This window comes from Pelodiscus sinensis, chromosome 26, assembly GCF_049634645.1.
Source record: "Pelodiscus sinensis isolate JC-2024 chromosome 26, ASM4963464v1, whole genome shotgun sequence".
Lineage (NCBI taxonomy): Eukaryota > Metazoa > Chordata > Testudines > Trionychidae > Pelodiscus > Pelodiscus sinensis.
Window position 1 is genome coordinate 16804714 of NC_134736.1, and position 13048 is coordinate 16817761.

The following is a 13048-nucleotide window of genomic DNA, read 5'->3' on the forward strand; positions in this document are numbered from 1 at the left end:
AAATTTGTTTTGGGACAAAGCTAAGGAGCCTAACCTTTTAGTTCCAGCTGTAGAGATTCATACTTCTAGTTCAGGAGGTTTCTGGTTAAATCCCTAGAAGGAGCCAAGATGGCAGCTGCTTGTATTGTCTGCAATTTTCTTCTATAATGCTTTTATTATCAGTGGATTTCAAGTGAACTGAAAGAGAAAGACCTCTCACTTCCTTATATAGGAGACTTGCTAAACCAGTGGAATAAATGAAATTGGGCATTTCACTTTTACACAATCTTCAAAGAGTTTGAATCTGGCAAATGTGGTAAGGAATGGAAGTGGTGATCAGAACAAAAGGCCTAGCAGGGGCTGACCAACTCTATCAGAAGGAAGGAAAGTGATCCCTGTTTGAAAGTAAGAGATTTCCCAAACAGAGAGTGGTTTTGTTTTCGACCATTATTTTTACAAAACAGATTAATCTGATTTTTATGGTAAAAACAATCCAAAAGTTCCTACATTCTATGTATTTGTTATGTGAATTTGGCTGTTAAAACGAGGTAGGTATTTTGGCTAGAAGAAAAAAGCAGGGGAGGGAATTTAAGTTTCACACTGCAAAATTCACACATTTACTTTTCAAGTTTCACTGGCCCATCAGTACAAGCATTTCCAGTGGGATTTCAGTTCCTGAATGATGTAGGTGCTCCTAAAAGTTTTAGCTTCTCTGCTGTGTAGTGTATTATGATGCCAGATATAGCAAAGCACTTGTAGGGAGGTTGATTACTTGTTGGACCCATGGTCAGGTTATCAGTTACGTAACTCCCAGATAGGAATATAGTTACAAAGCTGGCTAAATAAACAAAATCTAACATTACAAATAATATCCACAGACACTATTGTATTGCAATGATGATAGAATCTGACAGTTACAGATGTTAAAATTCATGTTGCCATCTACAGAGTTCTACATATACAAATATGGTTTTTGGTGTCAACAAAACAGCAGGGGGTAAATAATAAGACAGTTGCACAAGGAATTATTTGCTAGTGCAGTTACAGTACTTCATATACAAAGAAGCTTGCAGATTTCACCAGCTTAAAAACAAACAAACAAAACAGACAAACAAGTTTCCATAATGTCCATTCTATCTACATTCCACTCAATTCCCCTGTTCCCATACCAAGTCTGATACAATGTTTGACCATCGTATGATTAAAAGCCAGATTCTCAGATAGTCTATTCATAGTGGCCATGGTAAGTCCATTCATTTCAGTGAACTCCTCCTTCTTGCTGTGTTTGTTGCCCATGTTTGGAGCTCTGTAGCATAGTATAGCTAGCACTCTACTGGAAAGTAGCCAAGAAGAGCCATTTGCATTGCTTTGTGGTTCAGCAGTCAATGCCTCGCAAGAGGAGGGTCTTTGTTGAGGTAAGGAATGGGGTGGGGGAGATTTGTCAGGAGAAGAACCAAGCTTCTGGTATATAGTTAATTAATATCCCAACAGCCAGGAATATGGGGTATGGAAGTAAGAAAAACGTTATCACCCACGCAACTTTGTCACTTGAGCAACACATGGGGAAGGGGACATTAGATATTTGCCCATGTAGATCAGTTTTAAGTGTTGATGCTCAGTCGTACTCTTGCCCCTCTGCTACTGAATTAGTCAATATAATATGGAATTTATTTCTAGGCAAGTCACTTAACTAGTACTTGCACAGAGTTCATTCAGAGCACAATACCCACAGATTCCATCGGGTAAATCTTTTAAGATACTGATATAGTAAGAAAAAGAAACTCAGATTATCATGAAGCTCCTTATTTATGCTCCCTCACACTCAGTGGGAGTTTGCTAGATTTATGACTCATAAAGCTGATGGTTACTGGCAGCACTATAAAGTCAGCCAGAACACCTGAAACCAAGCGAAGATTTGTCTCTTACAGAACACTTGGTAGTGGACATTCTGCAGCCCGAGTTTGACAGTTTTTGTTGTCAGGCAAGAGGATGGAATCTAATTGGGTCTTCCATAAGTTGCCTCTGTAGTGCAGACAAATGAAAGTGTGTTGTTGAGTCAGGAAGCTAAGGAAGTTTCCTTGATCACAGGATTCTGAGTCCTTCCCCTTATTATAAACATCTACCCTGAACACCAGGGAACACTCACAGGCACATATCGGGCTTTTGAAGAAAAGCACCATGTATCACTACATCAAGAGAGAAACAAGCATAAACCCACCAGTAAATCTGACTTACTTCCCTCTCCAAGATACTGTTACTGCAGCCGGAGGAGTGAAGTCATGGGTATCTCCCTCTTTGTCACGGATTCACAGTTGTGCTCATACTTGGCCTGTACAGTCTCTGGGGGTAACCCCCTTCACCTCCTGGGACTGCACATCTCTGAACCTCCAGCACACCTCTCCCTTGCTGTGGGCCCCTCGGAGAGTCTACTCGCTCTAGACGCCCAAGGCCTCCATTCCTGTTCTCTAGACTGGAGTGACTCTCAGCCAGCATAAAACGGGAGAGTTTGTTGAACATCTGAACACAGCATAGGAACTCCTGGGGCCTGTAGGCCTGCTCTCCCTCAGCATGGCACATCTGACTCTTCTCTGCATCCCGGTGGGCTCTGCTTGCTCCCTCTTCCCAGTCCTGAAGCCCCATCTTTCCAGCCAAACCTCATATCTCTTTCTCCAGGAGCTCTCCCCTGTCCTTTGTCTTCTGTCCAGATAAGCAGGATCTCCTGGACTTTTCTCTGCCCTTTCTTTCATCCCTCCTTTGTTCCTCCCTAGCTGGAACCCTCTGGTCAGGTCACAGGGTCCTCTCTCTGGCCAGAACCAGCTGTGCCATCCATGCTGGGTCTCCCAGTCATCAGGTCATCCAGAGCTAAATTAAGACACGCTGAGGCCCTAAACCCTGTCAAGTTTAAGAGGCGCCATAGCATTACCAAAAAGTAAAAAGTGTGTTATTCTAACAGAAAGGGCAATGAAAATAAAAATAATAATTTTTTTATGTTTGCATATATATTGATACACAGGTGAGGATGTAACTAAACACTAGTATTTTTTTTGTATTTAGAAGCCACTCATAATCTGAGGCCCTAAGATGTAGTTTACTTAGCTTGTGCATAAATCCAGCACTGTCACCAGTCTTGAGGGTGTCCATTCTCCAAGCCTTTGGTTGAGGTCTCCAGTTCCAACTTTAGACATGATGAGGTTATTCCATCCTTCTAGAAAGACCTTTTCAGTTGTATGAAGTTAAAAGTGGTCTTTGAATCCATTGCTGAAGTGTTAACCCTGCTGACTGTAAAATAGCACCTATATCAGTGAAACTAGTTTTATTAGCTATAAATATTAATTAGTACAATACAATCGAACTATGGGGCTTGCCTGCTATTGTGTGCTTTCGGTGATTCTTGGAGAGAGAAATGCTCACCATGTGATATGGGCTAATCAGGAAAAGGTCCTTGAGTATGGTGTCTCTGGATACTATTTCTTTTTAGGTAAAGAGGAGATAACAAAAGTGGGGATTGTTCATAGTGTAGATGGTAGCATAACAGAATGTACTAGAAGGAAAGAATCAGTCACCACGATTCCCCACAGCACTGCTGGACTCAGAATTGTCCAAGGGGGAGACCCCTATCAGTGTCACTGGGAGCCAACTGATATCCCCCTCTCCCTAGCAATGTGGTGGACTGGGGGAGAAAGAACTGCAGGGAGGTGCCACTTACAGACTGATCCAATGCACACTGACAATGTCATCAAACCCCCCTGAAATTTTTCACACTGAATATTATCTTGCTTGTGCTAAGTGGCTGTTTACAGCACTCCTGTCATTTCCACTTAGCTAACCTAACCTCGCAGAAAGTATTAAAAAGAGGGGAATGAACATATTTGCCACCAGCTCCCTGCTTCTATAGCCTGTCCCTTTCCTGCATTTGCCATTTCATTCAGATTTTAAATCATTTGGGGCAGAAGCTGTTTCTTTTTTTGGTTCTACAGTGCTTTCTAATTTTCAGTGGGGCCCTACTAGACACTAATAGATTTTTTTAAAATTTTCAATGTCACTGAGACTACAAGCCTGCAGGACTAGCGTAGCTGTCAGTAGTATCCACTGGCATGTGTAGTGTTGTTGAATCTGTGCTTGTTCTAGGCTATTAGAGAATAAGGGGCACGAACTGAAGAAGAATGCTGCTTAGCTCAAAAAGTTTCTCTCTCACTCTGGCATAAGATGGCCCAATAAAATATTACCTCACCCCCCTTGTGTCTCTAATGACACCCAAGGAATTTATTTTATACTCAGCACTACAGTATTTCTTCACCCTGGATGACAGGCAAGACAGAAAGAAGAAAGTGAGCAGGAGGAAAGTACTATAGATACATTCTTAAGCTTTGTGGTGACAGGACATCTGTGAGAAGCCTCGGAAACAGCTGCATAAGAGTGAGTGGACACTTAAGAGAGATAAGCTAGGTAATAATCACAAAGGTGGAAATTAAAAACATGGGAATATGCAAAATCATGAACAGAAAAAAAGGTAAAAGGACCCCGAAGGCTACCATTTGAAATCAGGTTTAGGATCTTGCAACTGTACCCATCCATTTTGTGTTAGACCTCATGCTCACATTAGCCCAGTGCTTGCCTTCCATGTATCTCCCCACCTTTTTCTGTTTAAGAAGAAGGCGGCCATGCTCAGGTTATTATCTGTACTGATTCTGGAGCCTCTTGATGTCACCAGAGCCACATCCTATAGAATCAGCTGATCCCAGGCAACAAAGTCAATGGTTTCAAAACTTAGACATATCGGCTGTGTCTACACTGCACCTCTTTTCCAGAAAAGGGATGCAGATGAGACAAGTCAGAATTGCAAATGAAGCGGGGGATTTAAATATCCTGATTTTAAGAGGAATAAGGGACCTTTTGGAAAAGGCTTTATTTTCCGAAAGATCCCCGTCTAGACTGACGCTTTTTTCTGGCAAAGCCCCGAGCTGGAAAAAAGCGGCAGCCATGTTTATACAAATGAAGTGGGGGATATTTAAATCCCCCGCTTCATTTGCAATTCCGACTTGTCTCATCTGCATCCCTTTTCCGGAAAAGGGGTGCAGTGTAGACACAGCCATCCTGATAGGCAGTATAGAATATATGGTATATGCTCGTCATGTGTTCTGGTCGAACATATTCCTTGATTTATTGAAAACTAGAAGATTTACCTGGTGCTGCTCGGGTCCTTAACTCAATTAATGTTTGTTTGTTTTTTAATAAAATGAAAATGTCCCTGCTTCATTTGAACTATTGCTGGGGATGTGGGGTTCAGTATTCAGTCTGCCCTAGAGAAAGAGGGTTACTCCCGCCCCTCTCACCACAGCAGCTTGGGGCCAGGTGAGAAGTGCAGCTCCAGTGTGCACAACTGGGGGAGGGGTGCATGTCCCTCAGCTGGGAGAGGTCCAGGTTCATATGGCCCCTCTGCTCCACAACGAGAGCAAGAAATGGAGCAAACTGTGCTCTTTCCATTTGCTCCCTGACAAAGGGGAACAGTCAGCAAAGTACAAATGGGGTGAAGGATCTTCGTCCTTCCTAGCCTCCCTAAAGGATGCCCAGAGGGTGGAATGCTCCCGGACTGGGGAGGACATGCCTTCAGCCAGCTCCTTTCAGCTGCCTGGTGATTCTGTTTCATTTCTGTATGGCTTTCTGAGAAACCATTCCAGGCACCTCCCATTGTCCTGGCATAACCAACATAAGAACATAAGAACGGCCGTACTGGGTCAGACCAAAGGTCCTTCTAGCCCAGTATCCTGTCTACCGACAGTGGCCAGCACCAGGTGCCCCAGAGAGGGTGGACCGAAGACAATGATCAAGCGATTTGTCTCCTGCCATCCCTCTCCAGCCTCTGACAAACAGAGGCCAAGGACACCATTTTATCCCCTGGCTAATAGCCTTTTATGGACCTAACCTCCATGAATGTATCCAGCTTCTCTTTAAACTCTATTATAGTCCTAGCCTTCACAGCCTCCTCTGGCAAGGAGTTCCACAGGTTGACTACACGCTGTGTGAAGAAGAACTTTCTTTTATTAGTTTTAAACCTGCTACCCATTAATTTCATTTGGTGTCCTCTAGTTCTTCTATTATGGGAACTAATAAATAACTTTTCTTTATCAGCCCTCTCCACACCACTCATGATTTTATAGACCTCTATCATATCCCCCCTCAGTTTCCTCTTTTCTAAACTGAAAAGTCCCAGTCTCTTTAGCCTCTCCTCATATGTGACCCGTTCCAAACCCCTGATCATTTTAGTTGCCCTTTTCTGAACCCTAAAGCTCTTATCTTGCTTTAAGTTATGAGATGAGGAAGCTGTGTACCAAATTTGGTGATCCCAGCTCTTACCATTTAGGAGTTCTTGAACAAACACAGATGTACAGACAAACTCTCATGTGTATAGTAGGTAAACCTGCAATATAATACCTGTACAGATTCTGGTCAGATCGCCAAAATCACCTCCTGCTAAGGCTATTAACCCACACTAAACACAAAATCATTGCATGTAGGTAGGTTTCTTGGGTTACTCTTCTGCAAATGTGCTTATGTTCTTACTGCTGCAGTTCAGTTCATTTAAGCAGTGTAAACAGCTGACAGTTATGTCATAAATAGAGCTGGCATTTAACAGTTGAGACTGAGAACAAAATATCCAAATGTCATGCTTCTCCTTTGACCAAAATAAGCTGATTTTTATACAGCTATTTTTGAGCGAGATGATCAGTAAACCTGAAAAATGATCTTGGGAAATATACTCTGGGAAGGCGTACTCAAAATGGTGGGTATTAGGATCTTAGAATTCTGATTAGATTAGACTGATGAAGATACTAACCCACTGTGACATGTTTGGGCCAGAAGTTTCAAGTTAACAAGCCACTGTCCATCAACTTTAAAGTTGCAAGTTCATCAGTCTTTTAAAAAAATTGTTCTAGTTTTCAGTTTTAAAAGGAAAAAAAAAAAACAATGGCAGAATCACATTGGGTTAGTCAATGAGGAAACTTGACCTTAAAGTGACAATCTTAGGCATAGCCCACTTATTTCAATGTGGGTTGTGCCCACAGAAGCTCATGATACATTCTAACAAAACGTGTCAATGGTAAGGCACTGTAATACTATTTGTTAAAAAAATTTTCCCCTCCAGTTAGACTAATGTAGTCTTCTTACTAAAGGGGCCTCGGTTTGTTTTCCTGGAAAGACCCTGTGTGCTGCAATCCAGACTACAATTCCCATGAGTCCTTGGGAAAAACAGGAAGGAAGGACTCGTGTGGGAGATGTCTATCTCCATGTTGATGGAGAAGAGAGACTTAGCCACCTGGGACTCTGCCTTGGAGTTTGGAACATCAGGTTCCCAGGCACACCTGTGAGTGTGACCTGCTCCCCCGTAACCCAGGGAGGAAACGTTAACTTGACTACCCCTCTGAAGCTATTGAAATAAGTTAGACTTGCAGATTGGTAAGTGTGACTAGACCATTGTTGCCATTCTACACACACAAAGATAACCTCCTGAGACATCGCTTTTGCATAGGCTCGCAGTTTGTTTTTTTCCCCCCCAGTTACAGACTAAAACAAGCAGTCTTACAGCACCTTAAAGACTAACAAAACGTGTAGAATAGCGATAGAAATGTAGCCATGTTAGTCTGGTGTAGCAGAAACAAAAAACAGGACTATGTAGCACTTCAGACTAGCAAGATGATTTAATACATGTAGAAGGTATCATGAGCTTTTGGGGGCACAACCCAACTAATCCTATGCAAAAGATGTAACCCTGATCGAGACCAAAGTGTGTGTGTGTGTGTGTGGGGGGGGGGGGGGGGGCGCACGGCAGCCTTAGGGAACACTATTGATGTCTTGTTTATCTGTGTAATTACTGACAAGTCAGGGAACAGCCCAGATACCAGCTGGCAATGAGAACCCCCCCCCCCACACACACACGTACCTCATACCTAGAGGATCTGACATGGCAACAGATGAGCTAGGAGTACTATAACCACAACCGGGAACAAAGCTTAGAGATGGCAGCTGTAGCTGTAATGGCTACATGTAGTAGCAGGCTTCCTGAAGATGGGTTGCCTACATATTTTCAGACTTCTCAGGAGTAGCTGTGCTCATCTGTAACTTTAAAAGCAAGGAGTAGTCCTGTGGCACCCTGGAAACTAACAAATAGTATCATGAGCTTTCCTAGGCAAAACCCACATCTTCAGATGAACTGGAGTGGATAGTCCAGGGAAACTTCCACTGTTTTTAAATCGAGCCATGAGGACGCAGTTGCTCAAGCAGAGCTGTATGGCCTTTGACAGCATAGTGAGCTGTTTAATAAATGAAAGTTGATAGATACAATGACTGTGTCTAGACTGGCAAGTTTTTCCCCCAAAACAGCTGCTTTTGCAGAAAAGCTTGCCAGCTGTCCACACTGGCCGCTTGAATTTCTGCAAGAACACTGACGATCTCATGTAAGAAATCAGAAATACTATGCTGCTCCCGTTCAGTCAAAAGCCCTTTTGCGCAAGAGGGTCAGTGTAGACAGCTCAGATTTGTTTTGCGCAGAAGAGCCCCAATAGCAAAAATGGCGATCGGGGCTTTTTTGCGCAAAAACGCATCTAGATTGCAGAAAAGCATCCATGCCAGTGTAGATGCTCTTTTCCGTAAATGCTTTTAATGGAAAACTTTTCAGTTAAAAGCATTTGTGGAAAATCATGCCAGTCTAGACGTAGCCATAGAGTATAGAGTAATATTCTCTGTGGTGGCCCCTGCAACCCTAGTGAGAACCCTCATTATTACAGAGATTAGTTGCATGACCAAAGTATGCTCAGAAAGCTTAAAAAGGTAAGAATCACCAGAATTCAGGCTGTTAGCTCTGAGGGCCTATTGAAATCTGTATCCAATTCAAGTTGGCAGTTATCTTCCAAATCCTGGGGCAAAGATAGGCATATATGATACATGCTGAGAGAGAGACACACTAGGTCCTTAAATGCTTTGGAGAACTGGTATTTAAGCAACTGTGTCAGCTGGGTGTTTGTTATATTACTCCATACTTATTCCCACAAAAAAAATGCTAACATCCTAGTTGTGTAATTGGCAGTTCATACCAAAGCTTGTTTAGTTAGCGTAGATAGGAGACATGCCATAGATGAGAGACACCAGGATAGTGCAGTTATAAAAGGAAGTTTATTAGCCAATATTGGAATACATCAGTCATTGTACCAGGCTACTATATAACCTTTCACAATCCTCCAGTGTCCCAATTACTATACCTTGGAGATACTGTATAAAGTTACGTTTTCATTTATTACATGTTATTCTGTTGGAAAAGTGTCAGCTGATGCTTCAAAAACCAAGCTGGAATTGTAGTTAACAGACACTGATTAAGCTATGCATCACTTCACAACATCTTTTCTGCATGCAGGACACATACCTCCTGTCAACTAACAGTGAAAGGAATATAGGGGAAACAAGCGTAGCCTTAAAGCAACTTGCCTATTGAATATATAGATACATATAAAATATCACAATAAGTCAAACAGAGCCTGCATTAAAGAGATAAGGATGACTACTAACTGGAAAGTGCAGTTACAACAGCTGTTTTCAGACAGCTTAGCCATAATGTTAGGACTTCATATAATTGGTAGGACACATTTTCAAAGACACAGCCCCCCCCCCCCCTTTATTCCCCATTCCCCTCTCGAGTGCAGAAATTTGGCCAAGAGTTGGGGGATACAGTTCAATAGTGCTGGTGGAACCACCCAAAGAGGAGGCTAAATGGCATTACTCATTCTTTTCACTTCATTGTGGCACTAAGGAGCAGAGCAAATTACTGGAAGGATTGAAATGTTCTGCCACAGCTACAGTCTCAGAGGTTGCTGACAGGGTCACTCTGCAGAAGGCATCTCTTCACTAAAGTTGGTCTCGAAATGGAAGCTGGATGGAATTGCTGGCAATCTATTCAGCATCCCCTTCTTCTCTGCTCTCAACACCTTCAGGTGCTGAGACTTCCAGAAGCTGGGCAGAGTCTGCCTCTGGAGACTTGGTGGTTTCCTCACTCGCAATAGCCACCAGCTGCTCTTCATTAGGCACCACATCTAGCTGCCTGGATTCAGGTTTGCAGGCCTCTTCTGGGTGCACTGCAGGGACTCCACCTCCTTCCTGGTCTGTCTCAGCAGAGACATGGGAATCTTGGTCCCTCCTCTCAGTTGACTCAACACCAGGGCTGGTGCCCTCATTCTCTTCTGGCTTCACTGTAGCAGCCTGTGTAGGTTCTTCAACCTTCTGGGCTATTGGTTTCTCATAGGCCATGTTCAGCCCCTTCTTGCTCAGTTTGCCTCCCATATTTCAAGGCAGTAGTAGTCGTCCGGCCAAGCGTTGTAAGTAACTTACTTCAAGACACAAAAAGCTGGGCTGAGGAACCAGTGGGAGATCTGGAAGAGAAAGCTCAGGTGAGATACAGACTAGCTAAGCTACCTGATTACTACAGATAATGTGGCAAAGTCTTCCCACAGGCCCCTTGCCCTGGGACACCTTCTGGTCCACAAAAGTCAGCCAGAGACTCCTTCTGGGAGCCTTTCATTGGCTGTTTCCCACAACCTGTTTACAAAGTTTAGGATTACAGCAAACTCAGCCAGCCTCTCCGTCTGCCTGGGAGTACACTCAGCCACATCCTGGCTCCTTTCACTGCCCCTCTGGCTAACGAGGCTCACAGCTACTTCCAATAGCCCTTCAGGCCTGGGCTTGCTCAGCTGATTACCATCAGCCTTTTCAGCCAAGATATAGTGGCAGAGCTCTGGCTTAGCCAGCAGTCTGTCACAATAGTCAAGGCATAATTACCCTGACCACCCAACCCATGGTAGTCCGTTGGTTTATCTTGCGCACAACACTGCTCAATGAAGTAACAGAGACATTCATTATGGGATGAGACTAAGATGACCCATGATTTACACACAAACTACTAGTGGACTAATCATCTTTATTGACCATAGCTCAATCAGTAGATAATGCATCAACACATAATCACAATCATGCCAAACTACTCCTGTAGTAGAGAAGAGAGAGATGACTCACTGAGATCAGTATTGTCTCAGTTACACATGGTTACAATACCATAAGCTATTCAGATATTCCCAAACAATCATTTACTGATAATTCTCTTCTATTCCAGCTACACACATTTTTAGTCCTACACAAGGACTATTTTTAGTATACCAGAAATGAAATACAGGCTAGTCTTACCCGGTCCAAGCCACTTCAGGTGTTCTACTGACTAGGCTCTGGTAAACCTTCTGCTAAGCAGGCTGGTCTTATAGGGCACAGGGTGGTCACATAGAACTACTTCCCCACAAGTCCCTGAACATTAGTTCCACTGACACCAATATTCCCCACTAACTTGCATGAAGGAGGAAAGTGGATGATACTCATTAGTTCCCATAATATAACGACTAGAGGACACCAAATGAAATGAATGGGTAGCAGGCTTCAAACTAATAACAGAAAGTTCTTCACACAGCGCATAGTCAATCTTTGGAACTACTTGCCAGAGGAGGCTGTGAAGACTAGAACCATAACAGAGTTTAAAGAGAAGCTAGATAAATTCATGGAGGTTAGGTCTATAAAAGGCTATTAGCCAGGGGGTAGGAATAGTGTCCCTGGCCTCTGTTTGTCAGAGGCTGGAGATGGATGGCAGAAGACAAATCACTTGATCATTGTCTTTGGTCCACCCCCTCCAGGACATTTGGTGCTGGCCACTGTCGGCAGACAGGCTACTGGGCTAGATGGACCTTTGGTCTGACCCAGTACTGCCGTTCTTATGTTTTTATGTACTGTGACATCTTTAGAATAATGTGATTGTATCTTTATATTCATATAAACACATGCATCTGATGAAGTGGGTCTTTGCCCACGAAAGCTTATGCTCCAATACATCTGTTAGTCTGTAAGGTGCTACAGGACTCCTTGTCGCTTTTGCAGATCCAGACTAATCAGGCTACCCCTCTGATACTTTATATTCATATTGTAATGGTTCATAACATTATTCTGGGCTTTAAGTTATAAAGTACAAATAAAAAATAGTGGTCCATACATATTTCTCTATTTCCATTTACAAGTAACTTTACATGGACTGGGTTTTTTAGTGCACCATGTTGGTGTGTATATGTGGGTATGTCTACACTACAGCACTAATTTGAACTAACTTAATTCGAATTATTTAATTCAAACTAAGCAAATTCGAATTAGCGCATCTAGACCTAAAAAATAGTTCGAATTAGCATTTTGCTAATTCGAACTAGCATGTCCACATTGAGTGGACCCTGAACCGAGGTTAAGGATGGCCGGAAACAGTGCCGGCAGGGCATCAGATTAGGACTTAGAGCGTGGAGCTGCTGTCTCAGGCTAGCCGAGGGCTGTGCTTAAAGGGACCCGACCCCCACCCTGGACAGACAATTCTCAGGGGTTCTCCGCTTGCAAAGCAGTCCTGGCTTGGAGTGCCCTGAGTGCCCACACTCGGCACATCACAGCACTCGGCCATCAGCCCGGCTGCACTTGCCGCAGGCTGCCATCTGGGAGGGGGGTGTCAATCAGGGGGCTGTAGGAGAGCTTCCATCCCGAGGAGCCCGCAGAGCCACCCCAGTCCTCCCCATCGGGGGCTCGTGCCCCATTCCTCCCTCACCCCCTTCCACTTACCCCTCCCTAGCCCCCCTTCCTGATGTACAAAATAAAGGACATGTGTGTTCAAAAATAGAAACTCTCTTTATTGAACAAAACTGGGGGAGACTGGGAAAAGGAGGTGGGAGAGGAGAAGAGGGAGGGTGGGAGAGGAGAGGGCAACTAAAATGATCAGGGGTTTGGGACAGGTCCCATATAAAGAGAAGCTAAAGAGACTGGAACTTCTCAGCTTAGAAAAGAGAAGACCGAGGGGGGATATGATAGAGGTCTATAAAAGCATGAGTGGTGTGGAGAGGGTGCATAAAGAAAAGTTCTTCATTAGTTGCCATAATAGAAGGACTAGAGGACACCAAATGAAATGAATGGGTAGCAGGCTTCAAACGAATAACAGAAAGTTCTTCTTCACAAAGCAAAT

At 43.5% G+C, this 13048-nt stretch overlaps 2 long non-coding RNA genes across 2 annotated transcripts in view; one reads left to right on the forward strand and one right to left on the reverse strand.

The window, feature by feature from the left end:
- The window catches only part of LOC142820519 (uncharacterized), a 124243-nt gene that overhangs the window by 64374 nt on the left and 46821 nt on the right, over window positions 1-13048 (forward strand). The window lies entirely within an intron of this gene.
- Window positions 9129-11300, reverse strand: LOC142820514 (uncharacterized). Its single transcript, XR_012897736.1, has 2 exons — window positions 11203-11300; window positions 9129-10394 (listed from the first exon to the last, which is right to left on the reverse strand). It is a non-coding gene; the product is annotated as an uncharacterized LOC142820514 (long non-coding RNA).